The sequence below is a fragment of the Lissotriton helveticus genome, chromosome 8, assembly GCF_964261635.1.
Source record: "Lissotriton helveticus chromosome 8, aLisHel1.1, whole genome shotgun sequence".
Taxonomy (NCBI): domain Eukaryota; kingdom Metazoa; phylum Chordata; class Amphibia; order Caudata; family Salamandridae; genus Lissotriton; species Lissotriton helveticus.
In genome coordinates this window covers 419,027,622-419,054,627 of record NC_136069.1, presented here as the reverse complement: position 1 = coordinate 419,054,627, position 27,006 = coordinate 419,027,622, and the positions used below count along the sequence as shown (strand labels likewise).

Below are 27,006 nucleotides of genomic sequence, written 5' to 3'. Positions count from 1 at the left end.
AGGCTGTCCGCTGTCTCCACTCCTCTTTGCACTCGCCCTGGGGCCTCTGGCTACATGGTTGCGCTGGGAACCATCCATGAAAGGTATACAGTGGACCCCTGAGTTTGAAGATCGCATATCGCTCTATGTGGACGATATTCTGTTGTACCTCACTTCGCCCCAAAAGTCGCTAAATGTGCTGTTTGATGTGTTGATTTCATTCGGACGCAATTCTGGCTTCGTGATCAATTGGTCCAAGTCTTGTATATATGTACTCGTGGGTGGCGCCCCTGCATTGCCGTGTGGTTGTCCAATACAGGTTACACAAGAGGGTTTCAAATATTTGGGGATTTTTATCACTTTGGACCCCGTAGCCAGATATGAGCGTAATTTACTCCCTCCGCTACAATGGTTGCGTTCTGACGTGGTGGGCTGGCGCGGCCTTCCTCTGTCCCCCCTCGGGCGAGCAACCCTTTTCAAGATGATGTCTCTACAGCGGTTTTTATACGCGCTCCAGAATACGTTTGACACAATTCCGGCAAAATACTTCCGGGAAGTGGAGAGTCTACAAAGACAGCTTATTTGGGATGGGCGTGCCCGTATCGCCCTCCTTAAACTTACTCTTCCCTGGTATGACAGCGGTATTGCTCTTCCCGATATCAGGCGTTATTATTGGGCCTCTCAATTGAGTGTAATTAATCACGGTATGTATGGTCCGGGTTTAGATCCCGCATTTGAGATGGATAGGTGGCTTTTACCGGGAGGGAACTAAAATAGGGCTCTGTATTCTAGATCTGCAATTCGGACGCTTACTGGTCCTACCAAGATCGCCGTGCAGGTGTGGAATTGTGCGAATGCGGCAACGGGGTGGAGCGGGAGACTGACCCGGGCGACCCCCTTGTACGATTCTTGCAAGCTGGGAAGTTTATGGCGGACAAAAGGCTTTGGAAAATGGGATATGATTGGTATCAGTAGAGTGGGCGATCTCTGGGTTAAGGATAGGATTAAGACTTTGAGGTCTTGAAGGCGGAATACGACTTGAGTGATCGGGAATTTTTTCGCTATTTACAGATTCGTCACGAGTTGGGCTCTGTTTTCCCCGTGGGGACAGTTATTCCGGAATCTTCCCCGTTGGAGGATCGGATACTTGACGGATATGTGCCCGATAGCACGATTTCTTTGATTTATAAGAAATTAATTAATGATCGGTCTGACCTGTTAACGCATTTAAGGGAGGTCTGGAACAGAGACGGTTTACTATTAGATGACGAGGACTGGCAATCCTCGATTTCCTCACCCAAGGAGGTCGCGATACTGGACCGTCTTCGACTAGTCCAACTCAAGATCTTGCACCGTGTGTATATTACTGGCCCGCGACTGATTCGAATGGGTTATTCTGTTGATGGGTTATGTATTCGTGGTTGTGGTCAACTCGCTACTTTCCTTCACATCATTTGGGAATGTCCGGAGGTTGCTGTATTTTGGAATAGAGAGCATGCGGTCATGAAAGAGGTTACGGGAGTCGAGATACAACCGGAAGCTAGGCGGTGTCTGCTGAATGTATGGGAACCGAATGACTATGACGTGGCTCAGACCCGATGGGCGACCCTGGCCAACATGATTGCTAAACGAGACATTACACAGTTGTGGGGCGCTCCCCGCCCGCCGACGGTCTCGGTGTGGAAGGAAAATATGGATTGGTGTATGTTTCGGGAGAAGACGGTGTATGTGGCACGAGGGAGGCCCCAAAAATGGGGGAACATTTGGAATCAATGGAACTCCTACAGAGGAGATATATGCACACCACCCCTTCCTGAGATACCCGATGATTCACATTCTCCCTAATCCTAACGTTCCATGACTTGTTAGGATTCATATGTTTTAAAATCTTTAGTCTTTTCCCCCCGACTTTGCCCCCCCTTGATTTATTGTTGATTGACTTGCACTGTAATGCTATTGCCTTTTCCTTCCCGCTCAGAAAAAGCGCCTGTATTGCACTGTTCTTTTTGCCTTGATTGTTTGTTTTCTTTATATCATAAAAAGAGTTAAAAAAAAACGGTGTACAGACCCTGCAATGGCAGGGATGAGACATGTCTAAAGTGCTACTTAAGGGGGTGGCACACTCAGTGCTGAAGCTCCACTAGTAGCATTTACATTTAATGCTACTAGTGGGCCTGCAGCACTGATGGTGCTACTAGCACATTTTGGATAACTTATTTGATTAATAAAGTACTGAGAGAGGCTTAAATAAACCATATTTCCATAATCAAGATGCAAAGAAAATAAAGCCTTTGCGAGGGCAGCGCAGCAGAACCTCCAGGAGGATTCTCGCAATGAAAAAAGCAAAACAATCCATGCATCGCTATCTAGGATTTAAAAGGTGCTGATCGAAACTTTTCCCAAGAGTCTAAGTATGCTTGAATGTGCCTGGGTCAATCTCCATTGGGGAGGATCACATGAGTTTGAACAAATGAAACTTGATCCATTAAAATTAAGACTTCATATATGCGTTTTTGATGCTTATTTTGCATCCAAAGGGCAATTTATTTCAGGCAGCATTGGATTCAAACCTCGAGCAGAGTACTGGAAAAACATGGTTTTTGAGATGTGCAAGAGCAGTGGGAATAAATAGTATCAGACTTCAGCATAAGGCCTGTGGTATTCCACGAGGTTTGGAAGTGAGGTGGGAATAAGACATGGCTACACCCTGCATCCAGTCCACAAGGAAAGAGGCTCCCTACCCCAGTACATTTTCACTCACCCCAACTTACCATAATTGACACAATAGTGTGGGACGAAAGAGTATAGCCTAAAAAGCTGTGGATTAGTCAATGAGGACAGCAAAGCTGGCTCTACAGCATTGTGAATTGAACAAAAGTAAACCATGCAGCAATCAGAACAGATTGTGCCTCATGTCCAGGAAGGAATCCCACGTTGGTAGACTTCAGAAGAGTTTTGTTGCAAGTAGGGTGAAGGTTGAGAGTTCACTGCTAATTGAGCTACCTTGGAGATAACATTTCTTCCTTTGGTTTCTCCCATTACCTCCGTTTCGATTATGCTCAAATGTTCCCTCTCATTGGCAACTTTTATCCCTTAGCTCCAGGACAAAACTGACTGTTTCATGGCCCATGCATTTATGGATGATCCTTTGCTTACTCATACTAAATTCATCCAGAAAAAAAATCAATTTTCCTGCTTCTTCCACAGGACTTTCTCTCCCCTTTTCTGCTCATCCTTACTAACTCCCTTACTAAAACATTCTCAATCAGAAGCCATGGAGTGTACTTTGAGCCATCAATAAATATTATTATAAGTTTATAAAGCGCACAGCTACCCCCAAATGGGGGTGTCCCGGCGCTAGGACAGGCAGTAGATAGGAGAACAAAGACAGGCTAAGTATTAGGGGAAAAAACAGGTTTTCAAGTTGGGTCGAAAAATAGATTTGGATTCGGCCATCCGCAAAGGCAATGGCAGGGTGTTCCAAGTTTTGGCCGTGACCACTGCAAAAGCTCTGCCGCCCATTTTGGCACGGCGGAAATGGGGAGTCACCAGAAGGCGGAGATAATTAGATCAAAGTATGCGGTTAGCCTGAGCAAGCTTAAGTTGGACTCTTAGATAAGCCGGGCCCTTGCCCTGCAATGCTCTAAAAGCCCAAACCATTGATTTAAACTGAATGCGTTTGGTCACTGGAAACCAGTGAAACTTCTTCAGGTAAGGAGAAATCGAGTGGCTATAGAGGATGTTATAGGTAAACCTGGCTGCTACATTCTGAACAGTCTGTAGGCGTCTAATCAGGTATGCAGGAGCGCACAGACTATTAGCATAGTCCAGATGTGAAGTGATCAGCGTGTGAACCATAGACCAGCGAGATTCCCGAGGAAGAAAAGGGAGAATTTTACGAATCATGTACAATTTAGCAAACAGGAGGCAGAAACCTGCTCGATTTGCGCTTTGCATGATAACTCATTATTGAACTGGAATCCAAGGTTCCTGGCTGAATACACTGGTTCTGGAGGGGGGTTCAACTTCGAAGTCCACCATAGTGGAGGTTTTTTTTTATTGAAAAACACCTCAGTTTTATCAGAGTCAAGTGTAAGGGTATTGAGGGCCATCCAGATGGAGATATTTCACAGGTAGCATCTAAAATTCAAGAAGGTAGCCTCAGAGTTATCCTTGTATGAGAACACCAATTGGGTGTCGTCAGCATAGGAAATCACTCGGACTCCACAAGACTCAACCATTGAAGCCAGGGGAGAAAGATATACAAAATAGCGGGCTCAACGCGGAGCCCTGGGGGACTCCGCAGCTCAGAGGTTTCTCCTCTAAAACAAAGAGATGGAGGGAGACCGGTTGAGAGCGACTGCATAGAAAGGATCTGATCCAGGATAAAGTGGTACCTTTAATCCCGAGGCTGAATAGTCTCTCAAGCAAAATAGCATGGGAGACCGTATCGAATGCCACAGACAGGTCAAGGAGCACCAGCATTGCCGCTTCACCTGTATCCACACATTCTTAAATGGTTTCATAAACCTCCAGCATTGCAGTCTCTGTTCTATATCCTGATCTAAACCCGGACTGTGAGTCGTGTAGAAGATGGTATGACTCAAGATAGCTCGATAGTTGCTCCTGGACTACTTTTTCTAGAACTTTGGCTGGTTTAGGTAAAAGGGAGAGAGGGCAATAGTTTTTAAAAACAGGATGGGCATCCGTTTTTTAAAAATAGTTATTAATATGGCCTGTTGCCAGGCTGCAGGGAAAGCCCCAGTGCGCAGTAAGGAGTTCCAGATCAAATTCAGGGGAGAGATAATAAGGGGGAGCCACAGCACTAAATAGTGAAGTCGGGCAAGGGTTTCTTGGGGAGCCGGATTTACAGGCATGCCATTGTTGGAGAGATAACTTGGTGGGGATTGGGACAAAAGAGGTAAAAGAACCACTATTGGTAGCCACAGAGTTTAGCTCCGGGCAATTTCGAGTAGGACCAAACATGGAGAAAATATCTAAAATGTGGTCATTACAGAGTTCTTGAGTAGGGGGAGTAATACTAGAAAGTGCGGCTGGTTTAGTAAACTCTTTCACAATTTTAAAAAGGGTTTTAGAAGAGTTAACCAGCGGAGTTCAACTTCGTGACAAAGTACTCTCATTTCTGAGCGCTTTAGTTAATGAAAGTTCTTAATAGCCGCTCTGTAAATTGATTTAGCCTCCATTCTGTAGGATGTTCTCCAGCTCCGTTCCAGTTTCTTGCACCGACTTTTTTCAGCACGCAATAAGTTGAACAGGGGCCACCATATCGAGGGCCGAAGAGAGCCAATTGTTGAAATTAGCAACATCCAAATCTAAATGCCCCCACCCCTGCAGTTAGGAACAAGATAGGGCGGGGGCCAGTGAGTTGCACGTAATTTTAAACCATTTCCTACTTTGATCCCGAGCCAGAGAAGACTTGGGGCCAGATGTAGTTAATCCCAGTTTACCGACTCTTAAATACCGAATCATACAGATTCGGTATTTAAGAATAGGTAAATGGGATGTAGGTAATTTTCCTTTAAAATTTACCGAATCGGTAACTTTTGGTAATTACCGAATTGGTAATTACCGAATCGGTGTTTACCGATTCGGTAATTACCATTCATTCCTATGGGCCTGGAGGCCCATAGGAATGAATGGCAATTACCGAATCGGTAAATACTGAATCGGTAAAAGGGGGAAAACATTGAAGGGTGGCAGGGTGTCACTGACACCCTGTTGCACCCCTCAATTGTGTATGTGTCCACGTGTGGCACACATACATGCCCTAAGGGCAGGTATGTCTGCCACATCGCATTGTTGTAAAAGCAAAAAAAATGCTTTATCAAAGGTGTTCATTATTTACCACCAACTTGTAGTTGGTGGTAAATAACGAATCCTTAACTGAGGAATGCACCAACTTGAGTGCTCCCTACATCCTGGATTCGGTAATTTACCGAATCGGTATGTTAAAAATTCGGTATTTTACCGAATCCTTAAATTACCGATTTGGTAAAATACCGAATCCTTAAAAAATGCCACCTACATCTAAAAAGCCCAATACCGGTCGGTAACGGCCGAAATTCGGTAATTTCGGCCGTTACCGACCAGTATTGGGCGACCTACATCTGGCCCTTAGTGAATTGAGAGAGCGTAGTCACCCTAAACGGGATTAGAGAGTGGTCCGACCATGTGAGCGGTAGAGGTATTGCCATGGACAAATTGGGGTTGTTCGTAAACAGTAGATCAAGCATATGGCCAGCGCGGTGGGTAGGACCTCTAACCCTCCGAGTAAGATTAAGGCCTTTCAAAGATTCTAAGAGCTGGCAGGCTTTTGGGCAACGTGAGTCATCCACATGTAAGTTAAAATCACCAAGGACTATAAAATAAGAATGTTTGAGTGACAGATCAGCCACAATATTGTAGAAATCCGTGAGATGTTGAGGTGGGGAGCTAGGTGGCCTATAGACAAGGATTCCAGCTATAACTGTGTTCGGAGCAGCAGAGATGGTGAAGTACATAGCTTCTAAGGGGCCGGTATTAAGGATTTTCCTGGATGAAATATTCCAGCCTGAACGTAGGATCACTGCAATCCCACCCCCCTGCTTGTTGTTCACTATTTATTCCCACAAAAAAATATTCAGGGGGTAAGGCCAGATTGAGGTCGGGGTTAGAAAAATCTATGACCCATGTTTCAGTAAGAAACATTATGTCCCACGCGCGAGTCACAAGGGAGAGCCAAATGTCCTCTGAATGGCGCGGTAATAATCTACAATTCAGTAGGCAAGCTTATGGAATATGGAAACGTTTAAAACAAATACAGCCTCAGCAGCAAGCATCTTGAATAGATGAACATAATTGTTGCAAGTTGGCACTAGTTTGGGTAGCAGTCCCCACTTCTATTGGTGGGGGGGGTGGAGGGCAACGGCAACGACTCACCTGCTGATAAAGTTGAACTCTTAAAACTGGGAAACTACTATCCAGTGAGACGTATATATTTACTTGAACCCTTAAACGTTGACGAAATTGGCTTATAACCAGATTGGTAGATTTGACTTTCCTATAAGGCCATAGCATATGATACAGAAGTACTCCTATGGCATAGAAAGTTAAAAGCCACTATTATGCTATCCACTACAGTGGCCGAGGAAACAAGGTTTCAGGCCTACCCTGTGTAGCCTGTCAGCTTCAGCTTGAATGCTGCTGCACAGGCATGTTAAAATTACCCTTTTGATAGGTAGAAAAACCTTATTTTAAATATTAAATATGTTACCCTTAAGTGCACCTTGCTGCTCAAAAGGTTGTGTTTAGAATATTTAAGAGTGGAACATGAGTGACATTAGAAATGGCAGGATTCCCCAGTGACTAGGCCCAAAACAACATGGTCACTGGTCAGGCTGTAGCCGTCTCTTTTCAGACTTAATTTTACATTTAATAAAAATCCAATCTAAATGTGAAGTCGGATTTTTATTAACCAAACAGGAAATGTAACTTTTAGAAAGATACGTTTACTCTGCTTGATGCCAATTACCTTTAATCACTGCCCAGCCGGTATATGCCCCGAATCAGCTGTGAAACTGCTCACAGACCAGAGACCTGGGAGTAGGGGGATGTATTCTTCCACAGGCAGGAAGACCAGATGGTGTGTGTCCAGGAAGTTAATTTACTTCACAGGGCATTACCTGTCAAAAGTAAATGTTCAGTAGCACCAGCAAAGGCTCCTGTTTTGGTCATTCTAGTCATACTGCGTGAGCGAAGCGACACCTCCACCTCAGAACCGGTTTTGAGAGACCGACCACAGAGGAGAGAACTGCTCATTACCCAGTCCACACCTCTGGGTGGGAACATAGGTTCTGCAAATGGGAGAAGGGTTTTCCCATTATGAGAGTACGACTGTTTGCAGTATTGTAAAAAGGAACTGCTGAAAAAGTGGGTGGGTTTGCCCTTGGGAACTTCCCCCTATTGTGGGAGTGCCCCGGAATGATCCCACACACTAGCTGGGGCCAGCCATAAACATGGCACTCCCAGGGCATCTCCTCAGACACTTTCTAGACCTGCAGATTATCAGAAAAGGATTGGATCTGCTCCCTTGTGTACCCAGGACAAAGAAGTGAACTCCAAGGATCAGTTGGATGACCTCCTGTGTGGCTCCAGGAAAACAACAAGCTATAAGTGGTCTATGCCAGCAAATACCCACCTGGCGAGCAACATCTGGACTAGCTGTGGAGATAAGAGGAGGTAATTGTGAACTAACGCTACGTCAATGTGAAGCATGTAGGATTATGTGCTGTAAAGAAAGGTCTGAATATAAATCATGAAATGCAATACTTTTTGGGTACGTAGTTACATGAAAGTGATTGGACATCACGTGATGGTTGATGGGACTTTAGCCTTTTTTTCTACTAGCATGAACATCTCAGGTATATTAATATGAACAGGCATGGTTTAGAATTTCCTCCACATAATAAATTATTTTTCTCCCTTTGTTCACTAGAACATAAATAGCAAGTTGTGGGCATGAGATAAGTGAAGTAGTAAAGATTATCCAAGTATCATGTCTTGGTGAACACTAGATGTTTTAAGAGTTTGAAATGTATGTATTTAGTATCTGCTGAACGATTTAAATTGACTATCGAAGAAGAGACTGGTTCAGTTGATAACAAATCCAATTATGGAGCGTGTCAGTTCCGGATATGATTACTGTGGATTTGGAGGGAGTAAATATGGAAGATTATTTTTACCGAGGAATTAGTGGGATTATAATAGTTTGGGAGACAGGTTCCTGGTGACTCAGGTAATTATACAGATTTTAGGTGCTCAGAGGTACGTCTAAGGGGAAACAGCCTTAATAACGAATCTTTAACAACGAGTGTAGTAAACAACGAGTCTTAAACAACGACCTTTCCATGAAGCACGACTTCCTAAACCACTATGCACACGAACAACGACCTCATCCTGTTCTCATAAAACTGGCCAATAGATGGCACTGCAATCCACGATTTAGGAAGGGCATGAGTAAGGTACCCACCAGTTTTGTATTGAAGTTATGCAGCTTCGTTTTGCTGCATCGTGGTTTGGAGGGAAGTGGCAGTGGTTCACAGCATGGACAGGCACAGCAGCATAGGAACCAAGTGGCAAGAAGTGAAGATTACCCACCGAGAATCTTAGAATGCAGGGTATTGAGAGATTTACAAAGGGAGAGGAGAGGTTAAGAAGTCGAGCTCCATTCGTGCTGTAATTACTTGTCTTCCTGTCAGTGGCAATACAAACGAAGATAGGAAAGTAGATGGAAATCATCCTGTAATAATTATTAATAATATTCCGTTTCTGAGGGAGCTAGTGTCACATATCCCCTGCCGGCCCTGGCCAATGAGGCAGAAGCTAAAGGTTTTCAGGTAGGCCATCCAAATCTATTTTGGAAATATAAAATAATCTAGTATGTTATAACATTTAAATGAATTATATTTTATTGTTTTCAAGAGATAATTACCATCTTCCCGTTCATCCCTGTTTCTAAAAAAGATTAAATAGATAATTTGTTATTTTAAACATTCTTCACTTAACATTATTTATTAAAAAAGACATGCGTTGTTTTAAGGACATAGTTGTATATTTGGGTAATGTGGCAATTAAAACATTTTCGTGGTTAAGGAAGTCGTGGCTAAGAATGTAGTGGTTTGTCTTTGTTCGTGGTTTAGCCTTCGTGGTTCAGGCATTCGGTCTTTGAGAAGTAGTTGTTTAATCATACATTCACGTCTAAGATGGCCGCCATATGAATAAGGAGAGTTTCATACTCAATACATTACGAATTTGGTACGTATCAAGAATAGTGATGTAATACAGGATTTGAGAATAGTATTAGGTGTAATTATGCATCTATTCAAGTTTTCTTTAAGGGCAATGACTTGATTGGTGTTAATAAAGACGGATAGTAATCCCTGAGGTAATGGTCGCCATATTGGTTAAGTATCGTACAGGCCTTTGAGCAGCTTATAGTTTGAATTTTTATGGTTTACGATTCAGACAGTATGAATAAGGACTTTATCCAATTACACTGACCGATTAGAGATGCCAACATAATGAAATGTGGTCTTGTGAAATATATTTTGAGATTACGTTCGGTATAAACACCCGACATAAAATGGCGCGGGAGCAGCACGCCAGGACACACACATGGAGCAACATTCTCCTCTCGATGGTCACATTACGGTTGTGCACTTGAGGATGACTAGGATTTATTTAGAGTTATTTAGGAGTATACATCTGTCCATTAGTGACGAGTTATGATGCCAGCACATATGCGTAGCGATCACATGTGTCTCTAGTATATAGCTGTGTGACTCATGGCAGTCACACACTCGCTTGTGAGCCTGAGACTTAAACATTGCTCATTATAATATATAAGTAGTTGTGTATACTACATTTTGTATGAACCTGCATTTGTGAGTTATGTTGCAGCACACAAATGCACAAAGAGTTTTCTGACGAGATGTGAGCGGTCCGGTGTAGGAATATCCTAGATTTACTTTTTGCTATGAGAATGAGTAGTTCGCAAATGAATAGGACATTTATGATTGGCCTAGGACATGCCGGTTATTTAAATAGTCAAATGAGGGGGCGTGACCAAGATGGCAGGTTAGGGGGCGTGACCAAGATGGCAGGTTGAGTGGCGTGCTCGGAGGTTTCTCCGCTTTGGCCACGCAATTAACGCTTTAAACCGCAGTGCCCGCGGTTCCAACTGGCGGATTTCATGCCCAGGGGGCCTGGGACCCTGGGGACCAGCTCACAAGCCTAGTGATCGGCGTTAAAGCTCCGGCGCTGGGACCCGAACGAGGCGGGCAGCCCTGCTTACAATAGCAGATGGGGGCACCGAGGGATAGACGCCGCTGCACCCTGAACCCCCCCCCCACACAGAAGATAGCCCAGGGCCCACTTACGACTGCCTGGGCCCTTGGCAGCGGCTCCCCAAACCTGCAGGGGCCAAAGAGCGAGGAGCTTGAGCAGCAAGGTGACGAGGAGAGAGAGAGCGCAAGATCGGGTGAGAGAAGGCCGGCCCACCCGGTCCCACAGCTCAAGGCGGCATCTCGAGGGACCTTGCAGGTACAGCGTGAGGCCGGACAGAAGGGTCTGGCAGAGTCCAGGTCGTTGGACGAAAGAGAATCCTAGGCGGTGCCCTCCAAAGCACAAAGGTAGGAGGCCCCAGACCTCATATTACGCATCCACAGAGGCAGCAGCGCTTACTATCGCCGGCAGCACCCACAGAGGGGTCTAGCACGGACGCGCATGACCCGGTGGAGGCCACCGGCCTGGGAGCACCGCGGTTTTCGACAGCGACCAGGAAGTGAAGAGGGCCTAGGCCAAGTGTGGCGCAGTGCCTAAGAGGGTAGGCCCTAGACAGACGAAGACACTGTGCGTGGGGCGCTGGGCCCCCCAAACAGCAAAGCAGAGGCTAGGGAACGGAAACAGGGCCCCAAGGCACCCAATAGCTACTGGGTTGTGCGGCTGTAACGCAATACCTCCATCAAGAGACACATAACCTGGCCTCCCCCGCTGAGCGGATTGGTCACAGGGGGACTTGACACTCCAGATCGGATCTCGCCTATGGGAAGACCCACACCCCCTAGACTATTGACAGGCGGAGGCCAGTGGCCTGCCATTGGCAAAAAGAGCCCTGTAGGTGAAAGTTTGCTGCGACCAGAGTGCTCCGGGAGACGCAATTTAGTCCTGGCCCACCGCGGAGTGCTGTTCAGCAAGGAGAAGACGATATTTACACTCCCGTTGCTACTCCCAGAGGACAGTCAGTTGTACTTCTCCCTCCCAGAACACTCACAGGGCTCCCTCCCCACGACAAATAATGGCGACGACCAGAGTTAACAAAGACCACACCTTAAAGGACATGCTCACCAAAACCCATACTCAAGACTGCCCGGGCCTTTCGACAGCCTCACTACCGCAGGAATCCGAAGACTATTGGGAAGCACCTATTACACGCTCATACCTCGAGTCCCTATTCACCACGCTCAAGAAGTCCTGCAGACGATAAAGGGGGACCTGGCCCGAGATCTACAAGGGGTCAGGAAAAAGATCTCAGACATCGGAGACAGAGTGGACATGCTGGAATCCAACAAGATTACCAGAGGAGAACAACTCAAACAACTCAGACAAGAGATAATCTGCCTCTCGGACAGACAGATCCAGGCACACGCCGAGGACCTTGAGAACAGGTCCAGGAGTAACATACGGATCAGGAACACCCACACGGCTGCCGAGGCATGGAACGTGGAAGAATATGTAAAGACCCTCTTCGCCCAGATACTGGGCGACACGCCAGAAACAATTATTTGCCTGGGCAGGGTCCACAAGGTTGGGTCCTGCATGGCCTCAAACATGCCGACTCCAGACATTCTTGCATGTGTGCAGTTTTCCCATGAAGGAACATATTTTGCAGGCAGTTAGGGGCCTGGACCAGATGCTCTTTCGCAGAAACTTGCTGCAGCTATATTAAGACCTGTCTGTGAGAACGCTGCAGAAAAGAATGGAATTATGCCCAGTGACTGCGTTCCTCAGAGAGCATAATACCTAGTATACGCGGGGTCATCCCTTCCGCCTGATCTTCACATGGGTAGGGAAAATTCGACAACTCAGATCCCTCCGTGCGGCCCGTACCCTTATACAGATTGAGCAACCAGAGACATCACCGAGGGGAGCAGTCGAAGAGGGAACGGCAGAGACGGAGAAAGCGGGGCAGAGGGGCCCTGAAGCCTGATCGTGAAGGAATGGCGCAGGAGAGAAAGGCGGTCCTGGAGAGCCTGGAAGGGGACAGATTACCCGGGGAGCAGACCGATCCAGCGCCACCCACCCTCCCTACGGATGGGGCACACAATAGGCTGTATCCAGGGCAATGAGTGAAGAGATCTCTCACATAGGACCCTCATATCAGGTTTTCTCTTCGATGGGCAAAGACTGCTCCAATGAGTCTCCTCCCACCAGAGACTTTGATTGTGATAATGGGGAGTTGTTTTTTTTAGATTTATCATTTATACATGTACGTTTGAATTGTATCACTATGTCGCACTACTAGGGAGACAGACGGGGGCACGATCTCTTTCTGCAGTTGGGACTCCGGTGCTCTCACATATCACAGTATGCTGACCGACAGGGCAGGAAAACACTTCATAGCATGACCATTGGCTTCCACACAGTCTACAGGTGACACCATAAAGATCATCTCCCTAAATGTTAAAGGGCTAAATAATCCAGTCAAACGCAAAGCTGTTATTTCTTATTTAGAGCACACCGGGCGGACATATGTCTCCTTCAGGAAACCCGTCTCCTCACGGGCGATTCCAGGAGTCTTACATCTTGTTCCTTCCTGCAGCAACTGTTCTCCTCAGGGCGCAAGGCAGCAGGGGTGGCTATTCTTTTCTCACACACCTTTAAAGGCTCAATAGGTCCTAAACTGATCGGACTTAAGGGCCGACTTCTAATTTACCAAATATAACTGGGCGCACTGACACTGGGTACCCTTTATGACCCTAACGAAGGGCAGGAGCTCTTTACCGTGGGGGGGCAAGCGGGGACTCTGGCATTGCAGGACAGGCTAGTTCTGATAGGGGGAAGATCTAAACCTAGTCTTCGACTCAAGCATGGACCACTCCGTCCGGAGGGAGGGAGGGACGGGGTCACTGACAACAGATGGGCTCGCCTGGTGAAGAGAAGCCAGGCTAATAGATCTCTGGAGAGCTACACATTCCACTACTAGGGACTATACATTGTGTGTGCACAGAAATCTTACACCCGACTAGACAACTTCTTGGGAACTCAGGATGTGCACCAACTCCTCAGCGCGATCGAGATAGAGCCAAGAACACCATCTGACCACACAGGCTTGATTTTAGACCTATACAACCCCCAACATAGCACATTGTCAATGGTGGCTCAAGGAATCACTGTTGCAGAAACCAGAGGCAGTTACATGACTCAGGAAGGTTATAAGTGACAATCTGGAAATAAATTACAAACCAGAGGTCCCACTCCCCACAATATGGAATGCACTGAAAGCGGTCATCGGGTAGGAGGGGGGGGAAGTGGGGGAGACTGATTTCCTGCTCAGCTGCCGAGAACTGAACTGGGGGAACAGGTGAGGGAACTCAAACTCATTCACCATCGTACTCGTCCCCCATGGTCTGGTGTAAGCTAGAGGCTGCAAGAAAACAACTTGCAGGCGTAGATTTTGATAGAGCAGAATTCGCATTGCTGCGCCTCAAGTACTCATCTTATCTAAATGGGAACACGAGTGGGAGGCTTTTGGCCAGCAGGCCCCCAGAAATAGCTCCCTTCAGACAGAGAACGACGTAGAATTTGTAGAGGACAGCTCCATAGCGTAGGAATTTTTATGCGGCACTATACTCCGATCCACTTGTTCCCCCTGAGGCCCTGTCCAAATATCCCCGGAACACTCCAGTGACCAAACTGACAGCCTCCCAAGTTTCATTGCTGGACGACCCCAGACGTATTGAGGAGGTCATATCAGTTTTAGCGGGACAGAAGCCGCTGAAATCCCAACCAAGCATAGACGGATTCTCTTCTGGGTTCTATAAAACCTTTTGCACAGAGCTCGCCCCAGTTCTCACTAGGCACTTCAATAACATGGTGGGTTCAGACTCCCTCGCGGCTTCGATGCAAGAGCCGACCATAGTCGTTACTCCCAAAACCAGGAAGGATAAAGTCATGTGCTAAATATCGTCCGATATCACTCTTAAATGCAGTAGCAAAGCCGCTTACGGTGATCCTGGCAGCTCGCCTCATCATGGACCCAAACCCAGACACCTGGGACAAAACCTGGTGGCCCCCTGCCCACCCCCACGGACCACGCACGCAACCTGGGAATCATCCTTGACTCCGAGCTCAAAATGAACCATCAGAACAACTCAGTCTCGCCCTCCTGGTTCCACACCCTCCGCTTCCTAGGTAAGACCTTCAAATGGACCTCCCCCCCTCGAATACAGAAAGGCCGTCACTCACGTCCTGGTCACCAGCAGACTTGACTACGGCATTGTAGCAAGACTGGTCCTCAACCTGCCTAGACACTGGCACACCTACCAGCACCTGCGCACACTACACTGGCTCCCCATCGAGGTCAGAGTCACCTTCAAGATGCTCACCCACACACACAAGGCTCTCCACAACACCGGACCAGCATACCTGAACAGCCGATTCAATTTCAATGCACCCCAAAGGATCCTACGATCAGCCCAGCTGTCCTACGCCGTGGTCCCCCGCACCTGAAAGACCAGATCGGGAGGACGCGCCTCACGGCCAGAGCCTGGAACACCATTCCGCTCCACCTCCGACAGACAACATAGCTTCCCATATTTGCAAGAAACCTCAAAACCTAGCTCTTCGACAAGTCAAGTCAAGTTAGAATTTGTATAGCGCACTACTCACCTACTCAAGGCGCTTGAGGGAGGGGGGGGGAAGCGTTACTTATCGAATATCCAAGTTTGGAGTTGTTTTCTGAAGGAGAGGTGGTTCTGTGTAAGGCGGAGGTGGGTGGGGAGAGAGTTCCAGGTCTTGGCCGCTAAGTAGGAGAAGGATCTTCCTCCCATGGTGGATCTTTGGATGCGTGGAATCGCGGCAAGGGCTTGATTGGACGATCGTAGTTGGCGGGTGGGGGTGTAGAAGGTCAGGCGCGTGTTGAGGTATTTGGGTCCTAGGTCGTAGAGGGCTTTGTGTGCGTGGGTGAGTAGACGGAACGTTATTCTCTTGTTGACAGGGAGCCAGTGAAGGTCTCTTAGGTGACCGGATATGTGAGCTTGGCGGGGGATGTCTAGGATAAGTCTGGCTGAGGCGTTCTGAATGCGTTGGAGTTTTTAGGTCTCGCGACCTATCGATGCGCGCATGCGCATCGAGCGGAGCGAGAATTCAAGTGGCGAAAACATCATGAAACCACCAGCTTTTTGCTGGCGTTTTCATGCAGTTCATGTGAACCACGTGTTAAAAAATGAACGCGCATCAGCCTCCCTCCATTTGCCGCACAGCACATCAAAGGGCTTCGCCCAGCGTGCGCTCTGCGGCTTCTCGGCTTCTCCTCCCCTAATTACTCATTTTCGCCGCTCCCCTGCCCGCCGTGTCGCATTTCTCCTCCCCCCTCCCCTTCTCTGCCTTCTGCCTTCCTTTCCCGGCGCACGCATTTAAATGTACTTCTCGTTCCTTTTCTGATTTCTAAGATTATGTATGACAACACCTTCCAATTTCATTACACATGATCATTAGGACTCTCTCCAAAGAATTCACCGATTGTGGTAGTGAGCTTGTGATTTTCCCAGCGTACGTGGTCGGTTTGCTGCTGGCTTGTCCCTTTCACGACCTCACTCCTGTCTATCTTCAGCTTAAGCACAGAAGGCATGTGCTTTCGATTCTCTCATGCTGTTCATGTGTTTCACGGCCTTACAATGCAAGACAAAGGGGCTTCGGAATATGTCCATGCAGCAATTATATTACATTTTTGCAGACGATGCGACATGGCTGTGTTCACAAGCACACTTTCCACATGTCTACGGCCGGCTCAAGATGGGCATGTGTGCTTTTACAAGCCCTCCACACCACCAAGCAACCATTTGGACGCATAAATTAACATAACGTGTAACACGTGCTAAAGGATTAAAAACAAAAACAAAATCGGATTAAGAAGCCTCAAATAGACAGAAAAGTGGTGCCGCTCAAAACAGAACACTACACGGTAATAATCTCTTCGCGCACATTCCCTTTAGACTACACGTAATAGTAACATCTAGCACAAAACCAAATGACAAATTCTAACTAAGGTCTTAAATCCTTGCAGAAAATGCAGTGTCAAACATTAATGGCAACCAAGTTATTTATAGTCAGTCGCTGGCTCTCAGACTGAAAACAAACATCTAATTTTATGTATGAAAGCGTGGCGTGATCCGCTGATGGTTGACAAAAAAACAAGCATTGGCATTGCCAATAGGTCTCGCTTGGGGACCTTATAAGTATTTAGTTTTGCAGCACAATATCCGATTATGCAACAAGGATATTGTGCTGCAAAACTAAATACTTCTAAGGTCCCACAAGCGAGACCTATTGGCAATGCCAATGCTTGTATTCCTTTGCATCGGTGCGTAAACAAGCACTTTGTACTTGTAGTCCATGCTTATGAGAAGCAAGTCTGGCAGTCTCTTTTACTGACAGCCTTGCTCATCGTAAGCAAGGACTATACGTTCAAAGTGCGTGTTGATGCACCGATTGCAAGTTTTAAAAACAAATGAATAAAAGGCATTGTCATTTACAGTGCCAATAGCTCAAACTTTAATAATGCGAGACCTATTGCATTGTAAATGCTTGTTTCTGTAATTTGGCTGTTCCAGCGTAAAGGGTGTTTCCGTAGTCCAGTCGGCTTGTGACAAGTGCTTGGGTGACCGTCTTTCTTGTTTCGGTGGGGATCCAGCGGAAGATTTTTTTGAGCATACGTAGGATGTTAAAGCATGATGATGAGATGGCGTTGACTTGTCTGGTCATCGAGAGGGAGGAGTCCAGGATGAAGCCCAGGTTACGTGCGTGGTCCGTTGGTTTGGGTGCGATGCCCAGGGCCGGTGGCCACCATGAGTCGTCCCAAGCGGAGGGGGGTGATCCTAAGATGAGGACTTCCGTTTTGTCTGAATTCAGTTTTAAACGGCTGTTCTTCATCCACTCAGCTACTTCTTGCATCCCTTCGTGTAGGTTGGTTTTGGTGGTGTTTGGGTCTTTGGTGAGGGAGAGGATCAGCTGGGTGTCGTCTGCGTAGGATATGATGTTGAGGTTGTGTTGGCGCGCGATGGATGCGAGGGGACTCATGTATACGTTGAAGAGGGTGGGACTGAGTGAAGATCCTTGTGGTACGCCGCAGATGACTTCAGTGGCCTCTGATCTGAAAGGGGGGACTTTCTGGGTTCTTCCGGCGAGGAACGAGATGATCCAGTCCAGTGCTTTTCCTTGTATCCCGACGTTGCTGAGGCGTTGTATCAGGGTGCTATGGCAGACTGTGTCGAAGGCTGCGGAGAGGTCCAGTAGGATGAGAGCAGCTGTTTCTCCGTTGTCAAGTAGTGTTCGAATGTCGTCTGTGGCTGCGATGAGGGCGGTCTCGGTGCTGTGTTTGGCTCGGAAGCCGGACTGTGATGGGTCGAGGGAGCCGTTAGATTCGAGGAAGGCGGCAAGCTGATTGTTGACGGTTTTCTCAATGACTTTGGCAGGGAATGGGAGGAGCGAAATGGGGCAATAGTTCTTAAGTTCGGTGGGGTCTGCTGTGGGTTTCTTCAGGAGAGCGCTGAGTCCGGCATGTTTCCAGGAAGGTAGCACTGTTGAGGGAGCAGTTGATGACATCTCGGAGATGGGGTGCGATGATGGAGTCTGCTTTGTTGAAGATGTGGTGGGGACATGGGTCAGTTGGCGATCCGGAGTGGATGGAGTTCATCAAGCGGATGGTGTCTTCAGTGCTGATTGGGTTCTAGGCGCAAAGGATGTCGGGGGGGGGGGGCTTTGGTTTGGAGGTGAGGGGGTGGACTGGTCGCCAAAGCTGTTATGTATGTCAGCGATTTTGTTGTGGAAGAACGAGGCTAGAGAGTCGCAGAGGTCCTGAGATGGAGTGATGCCGTTGGTGTCGGCGGTGGGGTTGGTAAATTCTTTGACGATGTTGAATAGTTCCTTGCTGTTGTGGGCGTTGTTGTCGAGTCGATCCTTAAATGCTGATTTCTTGGTGGATCGGATCAGCTGGTGGTGTTTGCGGGTGGCTTTCTTGAAGGTGGTCATGTTGTCAGTGGTTGGGTTTTTTTTGCCAGGCTTTCTCGAGGGTGCGGCAGATCTTTTTGGATTTGTTAAGGTCGTCATTGAACCAGGGTTTTTTTTTGCTACCTTGCTTGGTTAGATGGTTTTTCAAGGGTGCTAATTCGTCTGCGCAGTGAGTGATCCATTGTGTGAGGTTGATGGCTGCTTGATTTGGGTCCAATGATTTGGCGGGAGGGTTTTGGTAAAGCGATGTTAAGAGCTGGTCGGTGGTAATTTTGTTCCAGTTTCTGCAGGGGATTGGTTGTGGGTGGTGGTGGGTCGTGGTTTTTTTGTAGTTGAAGTGAACGCAGCTGTGGTCCGTCCAATGGAGTCCTGTGGCGTGATTGAAGGAGATGTACTTGCTGGAGGAGAAGATTGGGGATAGCGTGTGTCCGGCGTAGTGGGTGGGGGTGTTTACCAGTTGTTTGAGTCCGAGATTGGAGAGGTTGTCCAGAAGGGTGGTGGTGTTGCTGTCGTTGTTCTTTTCCAGGTGGAAGTTGAGGTCTCCTAGTAGAATGTAGTCCTCGGAGGGGAGGGCTTGTGGGCTGATGAAGTCTGCGATGTCTTCGCTGAATTGTGTGCGGGGTCCTGGGGGTCTGTAGATGAGGGTGCCTCGGAGTGTGGTCTTAGGGTCGGTGTGAATCTGGAAGTGAAGGTGTTCGGCGGTTGCGAGGTTGTCGTCGGAACTGGTCGGGATGCGGATGGTGTTTTATGGACGATGGCGATGCCTCCTCCTGTTTGGTTGGTGCGGTCCTTTCGGATGATCTTGTAGCCGTCCGGGATGGCTATGGCGATGTCGGGCGCTGATGAGGCGTTCATCCAGGTTTCTGTGAGAAAGGCGATGTCCGGCGATGTGGTGTCTAGTAAGTTTCATAGTTCAGTGGCGTGTTTGTGGACCGAGCGTGTGTTGAGCAGGATGACACTTCAGGTGGTTAGTGTCGGAGTTCTGTTTGGTGTTTGTGGATTTGGTGTGGGTCCTGATGCAGTCTAGCTTGCAGGAGTGGCAGGTGAAGGGTCCATGGGTGTGTCCTGGGGCGGCTTGGTAGCAGTCTGGGAGACGTCCTGTGTTGACTGCAGAGAGGGTTGCGGCGTCGTACGTTATGCGGGTGGAGTGGATTGTGCGGGGACCAGGGGGTCTGGCGCTGGGTGCGGTCCGGGCGTAGACGGGCTTACCTTTGGTGCGCCTTCGGCGCGCATAGGGCGCGTCCGCTGCGCGCAAATGCATCTGTCATAAGTGGAGAGTGGAGGGGGCGGAGCGAGGGAGGAGCAGCTGGGAGGCGGGAGCGGGGTGGAGAGACGGGCTAGGAGGCACAACAACAAGATGGCAGCAAAAACAAAAGTGAAACAGGACGAGATTGGGGCACAGTCTGGGATGTCGCTAAGATATGGGCATAGGCACCGGCACAATCAGGCACAAATGATTACAAAAGCAGTGCGAGCAATGCAATATAGCGCTACGATATCAGTCAGCCACAAACAATAATACAAGCAATGAGGGCAATGCAATATAGCGCTACGATACCAGTCAGCCACAAATGATAATACAGGCAATGCGCAAATTGGTTAATGGCAGCAATGAGCACAATAGCGCTACGCTACCAAGTGACCAGGGAGCGTGTGGGGAGCGACCGCTTCTGAACGAGTCAGGACGGTCACCTCGACAGACCCCCTCCTTGATGAGCTGGAAGATGCACCACCCCACTACCCTCCCCCCCCAGCGCCTTGAGACCCTTACGGGTGAGTAGTCTCACTTAAACGCCTGATTGATTGATTGATGCAGGGTCTTATACTGTAGAAACAATGCGCGTACAACACCAAAAGACGCTTGCATATATTGATAAAGCATCGCAGAGAGGGTTCCAGCATGCTGCTCTCAGTCGACGCGGAGAAGGCTCATCTGGTTCACTGGCATTTTCTGCGGGAAACACTGACTCGGTTTGGGGAGAGATTTCGATTCTGGATCCTAAGTGGCTACGGGTCCCCGAAGGCCACGGTTAGAGTTAAAGGGATGAGCTCGGAGAGCTTCCCAATATGCAGCGGCACCCGACAGGGCTGCCCACTCTCTCCCCTCCTATTCGCTCTCTACATGGGGTCTTTTGCCCAGAAGGTACGAAACCATTCCTTAATCAGTGGGATCCCTTTAGGAAGGGAAGAACATAGCATTAGCCTATACAAGGAAGAGGTCATGGTTATGCGCGACAACCCAGCTCAAATCTTGGCTTCCCTACTGCACAAACTGGAGGAGGTTGGCCGCGTGTCTGGATTCTGTATGAATATGCATAAATCTCAGGCACTTGACCTCACAATCCCCCCTCACGAGCTGGAAGCATGAAAGCGTGAGCAGGAGATAGGAGATCGAGTCGGCCGCTCAGCCTATATTGGTCTCCAACTTAGCCAGACGTTAGAGCGGACGAACGCCCTAAATTACGGAACCTTTCAGAGGCGCATACGTGCAGAACTAGATCAATGGAAACACTATCCACTTTCCTTGCTCGTCCAGGTGGCGGCACTCTCCCTAGAATTCTCTTCCTATTCCAGACTACCACTGACCGGCACGATTGAGACCCTCCAGTACGCACTGAACCACTTCATATAAGCAAGCAAGCGGCCTAGAATGAGCAGATAAAGGAGTTGGCTGCCACCGGCAGAAGACACATTGGAGGTCCCCTGTCTGCTCCGGTATTATCAATCAGCCCAGCTTCGCTACTTAGCGGAGTGGTCCAGGGCAGAGTCAGAAGCATTGGCTGTTCATGGTCCGAGCATTGTGGGCACCTTGCTGCCGAAGGTCCAGTTTTTACCACGAGCCCATAGAGCGCCTACCCTGTACGTCTCGCCAATAACAAGCTCCCTGTTAAAGGTGTGGGACGACTGCGTCCGCTGAGGGAGATTGATAACTATGCCGTCCCCTCTGACCTAGATTGCTTACAACCCCTGACTTTACGCCTGGGTTGGGTTCATCATTTCAAGTGTGGAGAGAGGTGCCATGCAAAGCAATAGGCCACTTCTTTGACCAAGAAGGGGTTTTCCCCTTTGCACAGACTGACTATGCCATTCCCGAGACCAAAGGCTTCAGGTACTTCCAAATTCCCCCCTTAAATGAGCCAAGGAGCAGGGAGATTACAGACACCTTAAGGGAGATGGCTTCTAGGCAGACAAACGACTAGTCTCGCAGCTGTACGTCCTGCTCCAACCTACATTGTCTGGAGATAATTCCCTTCCCAGAAAGGGTGGGAGGCTGAACTGGGCCGTCCACTCTCCCCGAAAGATTGGCACGACATTTATCACTGCCCCTGGCACACCACCTATAACATGGCCAGCACAGAAATGGCTGTCAAACTCACTTCCTATTGGCACCTCACACCGGTACGTCTCCACCGGGGGAACCCAACCCGGAGAGACACCTGTTGGAGGCAGTGTGAGGCAAAGGGCACGCTAACCCACATACTATGGGAAGGTCCGGGGGTCACAGCGTTTTGGGAGCTGGTGTTGGACAATATTGACTCCTACTTTTCCACTCAGCTTCCCAGAATATACTCTTCTGGGCCTACCCGATCCCCTCACATATCCCTTTTCATCTTGCAGAGGGCGCCAGATAAGCATAGCACTTGGGGCCACACATCAAACTATCTTAGCACTTTGGGGAACGACTACTACCCCCCAACCCATGTGGCCTGGCTTAGGCGTCTGTGGGACATACTGGGGATGAGAAACTCACACTTCCACTCACAGAGCAAGGCGATACATTCAGAACCATTTTGCACCCCTTCATAGCCCTTCTGACCAAGGAATTTAGGGAGCTGTCCTGCCCTCAATACTTAAGTGTGCTACGACTCGCAGACCCCGCAAACACTTAGAGCACCGAAAATTTCAAGAGAACACTGCAATGGCACCACTACCATACACTACATAGCGAGTGGTACAAAGGGGGGGGGTGGATAGGGGTTCATATGAGGGGGCGGGGGGGGGGGGGGGAGTTATGTTGATTTCTCTTTCCCTCCCTGATAGGGAGGTTAATGTTACAATAATCTAATATGCATTGAAGGGAATTACGGGATATTGTTATCTTCCTATGCGAATGGAACAATAAAACAAGAGTTAAACTTACTATGCGAATGTAGCTATAAAACAGAGTTAAACCTGGTTTTGTATTCAGAATGCTGGTATGAACAACTAGGAAATTATATTAGTTTTCATATAATGTCCATTTGTGGTGGACAAGAAAATAATTGTGTGAACTTAAATTACAGACAGGTGGCTTGCAATTGGGACAGAAAAAACATGTAAGTGAAATATTGGCAGCTACTTAATGATACCAGTGAGACTCTAGGACCTATTATTTTGACTAGTATAGTGAGATTTTAGTGGGTTTACAATGATGAATGATTTACATGTTTTATATAAGTCGGTTGATGGTTGTTATGATTTACTGATTCATGACTGCAGGCCAGGGAATGATGATCCATGTGAAGTGGTGAGATCAATGGATATAGCAAGGTATTAACAGAGACACGATGGGCTTACGGTTGCACCATGGTGTTTAAACATGTAAAATCATTATATGATCCCAACAGCATGAGGTGGGATTTTTTTGTAGCAGTATCAGTGGAAATATATTTCACTTTAATAGACACACGTACTCAATTTGACTAACTTTTTAAAGGTTTGGGTAGGACCTGGGGTGTAATAATAGGAGCTCTTTAAGATTAAGCACATGTTTGAATGGTGTTTACAACACCAGAATGTGTTATGAGTGCAATGGTATTCTATGAATTACAAGTTTTCAAAATGTACTTTTGTAGCCATGATAAAGTTAAAGGTTGATGTACTGTGTGACGAAACACGTTTTGGCTACGAGTTCTGTGTTGAAGATAATGGAATACATGTGAAGACTACGAAATAAAAAAATACAAGAATTTTTTTATTTTGAACTGACTTAAAACATGTTCTGAATACAGGGGGTTGCACATGGGATTCTTATTTATTAGTTTTGGGGAAGTCCGTCTCTAAACGTAGGTGTTGTAATGGCTGCTTCTATTCCTTGGAACACCCCAAAATAGGTTGGGATTTACAAGGGGGGGAACACACAGTTTGCGCATTCCAAAACTATTTATGACATCCTGAATGTTTCTAAGTGCCCTCCACTAAGGACCTGGGGGCCTCAGAAGTGAACTCCTGGGGTTGTTTGGTTACCAGAAAAAAGTTAGGAAACTTTGAAAACCCTTTACTCTAGAGCTTTTTTGGGCGTCTGCAGGAAGGAGTAGTTTCTGTCCTGTAACTCCAGTTCTGTAGTAGGGGTATCTCTGTTATAGTCATAATCTAGTGCATAGTCCCGCCCATGTGCGTGGACCCCGGAGCAATCAAAAAATAATCTCTTACAGTGTCAAAAAATGCAGAAAAGCATAGACACTTAAGAGAGAATTTAAAGACAGATAATGCAGCCTAAAAAGCTACACTGTCCAGTACTTCAACTAGAAATTCCACCATAAAATCCACAAAACAGCAAAAACCCTGTACAGATTTCCCTTGCTTTAACAGCAAACTCCCTCAGGAATGATAGAGAGAAGAACCTGGACAGACAAGCCCCATAGGCTGCCATTATGTGGCTCAGAACAGGATACTGTGCCTTTAAGAGTATCTTCCAGAACCTTCTCCCAGTATCCCAGAATGCATAGCAGGTCCAACTTACTTTCAGTTCTTTTTGAAGGCGTAACACGCCAGACCTGTAGCATTCCTTAAAGGAATAGTCTCTCTCCACCGGGGAGGAGGGCGGGCGCTTATGACTATAACAGAGATACCCCTACTACAGAACTGGAGTTACAGGACAGAAACTACTCCTTCTGTAGTAGGGGATCTCTGTGTATAGTCATAATCTAGTGAATAGAATGGCAAGCCCATCCCCACACCAAAGCGGCGGTGGAGAAAAGAGAATCAACACCACTATTGTGCGAATAGATTTCGCAGCGAAGCCTGTCCAACCTGAGCATCCGCCCTAGCATCAGAGTCCAGGCAGTAATGCTTAGCAAAGGTATGAACCGACTTCCAAGTGGCCGCCTTGCAGATTTCTGCAATCGGAACATTACAGAGCAATGCTGTCGTGGCAGCCTTGCCCCTGGTGGAATGAGCCTTAGGCTTACCTCCTAAGGTCTTATTAGCTTTTTGGTAACACAATTGTATGCAGGACACAATCCACCGCGAGATGGACTGTTTAGAGGTAGCAAGACCCGTCCTGACTGATCCATAATTGATGAACAATTGGTCTGACCTACGAATATCCTTGGTTTTATCCAGATAAAATTTCAACACCCTCCTAACATCCAGGGAATGCAAAGACCTTTCCGCTGGAGAGGAAGGATTCGGAAAGAACGTAGGTAAAGTTATAGTCTGGTTGATATGAAAATCAGAAACAACCTTGGGAAGAAACTTAGGGTGAGTACGCATAACAACCTTAGCAGCATGAAATACAGTATAAGGTTCTTGGCAACACAACGCCTGAATTTCACTCACCCTGCGGGCCGATGTAATGGCCACGAGGAACGCCGCCTTCCAGGACAGGTGCTGCAACGAAGCCTTATGAATAGGTTCAAAAGGCTCCTTCATCAATCTGGACAGCACCACATTCAAGTCCCATGAAGGCGAAGGAAGCCTGACAGGAGGGAACCCTTTCTTCAAGCCTTCCAAAAAATCCTTCATCACAGGGATCTGGAAGAAGGAAGTCTGTGAAGGGCATTTCCTGTAGGCAGTCAAAGCAGCCAGATGAACCTTAATGGAATGGACATTAAGGCCAGACTGCGCCAGATGTAGCAGATATGGAAGGATGACATCTTCCTTGCATGTCGTAGGGTCATAGTTCTTAGACTTGCACCAGATGCAAAACCTCTTCCACTTGTAAGCATAAGAAGTCCGAGTGGAAGGTCGCTTAGCCTCCTTCAGTATGTCCATACAATCCTCTGGGAGATTCAAATGGCCATATTGCACTATTTCAGGAGCCATGCCGCCAAACTCAAAGACGAGAGGTTGTGGTGCACCATCCGCCCCCCCGAACTTCGCGAGAAGGTCCGGCCTGCACGGCAGCTTCATGTGAGGAAGGAGAGACCGGTGAAGCAGGTCCGTGAACCATCACTGCCTGGGCCATTCCGGGGCAATCAGAATCATCTTCGCCCTGGATTGGGAGAGCCTGATGAGAACCGCTGGAATCAGGGGAATGGGTGGAAAAGCGTACAGAAAGCTGTTCGACCAGTTGATCCATAACGCGTTCTCCAGCGTCCCTGGCTGGTAGTACCTGGAGGCGAAGTCTCGGCATTTGCTGTTTTCGGCGGTGGCGAACAGATCGATGTCTGGAGTGCCCCACCGTGCGAAGACTTCTCCTAGTACTTCGTCGTTTAGGACCCACTCGTGGTTTTCCTGAATCAGTCTGCTCAGCTCGTCTGCCTGAACATTCTGCACACCTGGCAGATGAGTGGCCGTTATCGAGAGTCCTCGAGCCAGAAGCCAATGCCAGATCACCTGCGCCTCCTGAGACGTGTGAGTGCGTGATCTCGAGCCCCCCTGCTTGTTGAGGTAATACATCGTGGTCGTATTGTCAGTCTGTACAAGCAGAGAGTTGGTCCGGAAGGACGGTTGAAAAGCCTTCAGCGCCAAGTGAACAGCCCTGAGTTCCAGGAAATTGATGTGGTACGTGGATTCCGACAGGGACCACTTCCCTTGAATCTGCAGGTCTCCGGAGTGCGCTCCCCAACCCAGGAGATAAGCATCCGTCACGATAGTCTGAGTGGGAATGTCCTTGTGGAAGGGAACCCCTCTGAGGAGATTCTCCGCTGAACACCACCACTTCAGAGACTGAAGTGCATGTAGAGACAGTCGTATCTTGTCGTCCCAAGATCCTCTCCTCTGGTCCCACTGATCTTCCAAGCACTCCTGCAGCGGTCTCATGTGCAGCCGTGCATGCGGTGTCAGGAAGATGCAAGAGGCCATCGATCCCAGCAGAGAAGACACCGTCCTCACTGTCGTGGATGGAGTGGACATGAGAGCCTTAGCCTTCCGAAGGAGTGATAAACGTCGCTCTTCCGAAGGAGACACGCTTGCTGACAGCGTATCGATGGAGGCTCCCAAGTACTGGATGCATTGGACCGGAGTCGGGACAGACTTGGACATGTTGATGTGCAACCCCAGCTTGTTCAAGAGAACGCACGTCTTCTGGAAGTGTGC

At 47.9% G+C, this 27,006-nt stretch overlaps 1 protein-coding gene across 1 annotated transcript in view; it reads right to left on the bottom strand.

The window, feature by feature from the left end:
- INTS6 (integrator complex subunit 6) overlaps nucleotides 1-27,006 on the bottom strand; it is a 428,531-nt gene that overhangs the window by 360,678 nt on the left and 40,847 nt on the right. The window lies entirely within an intron of this gene.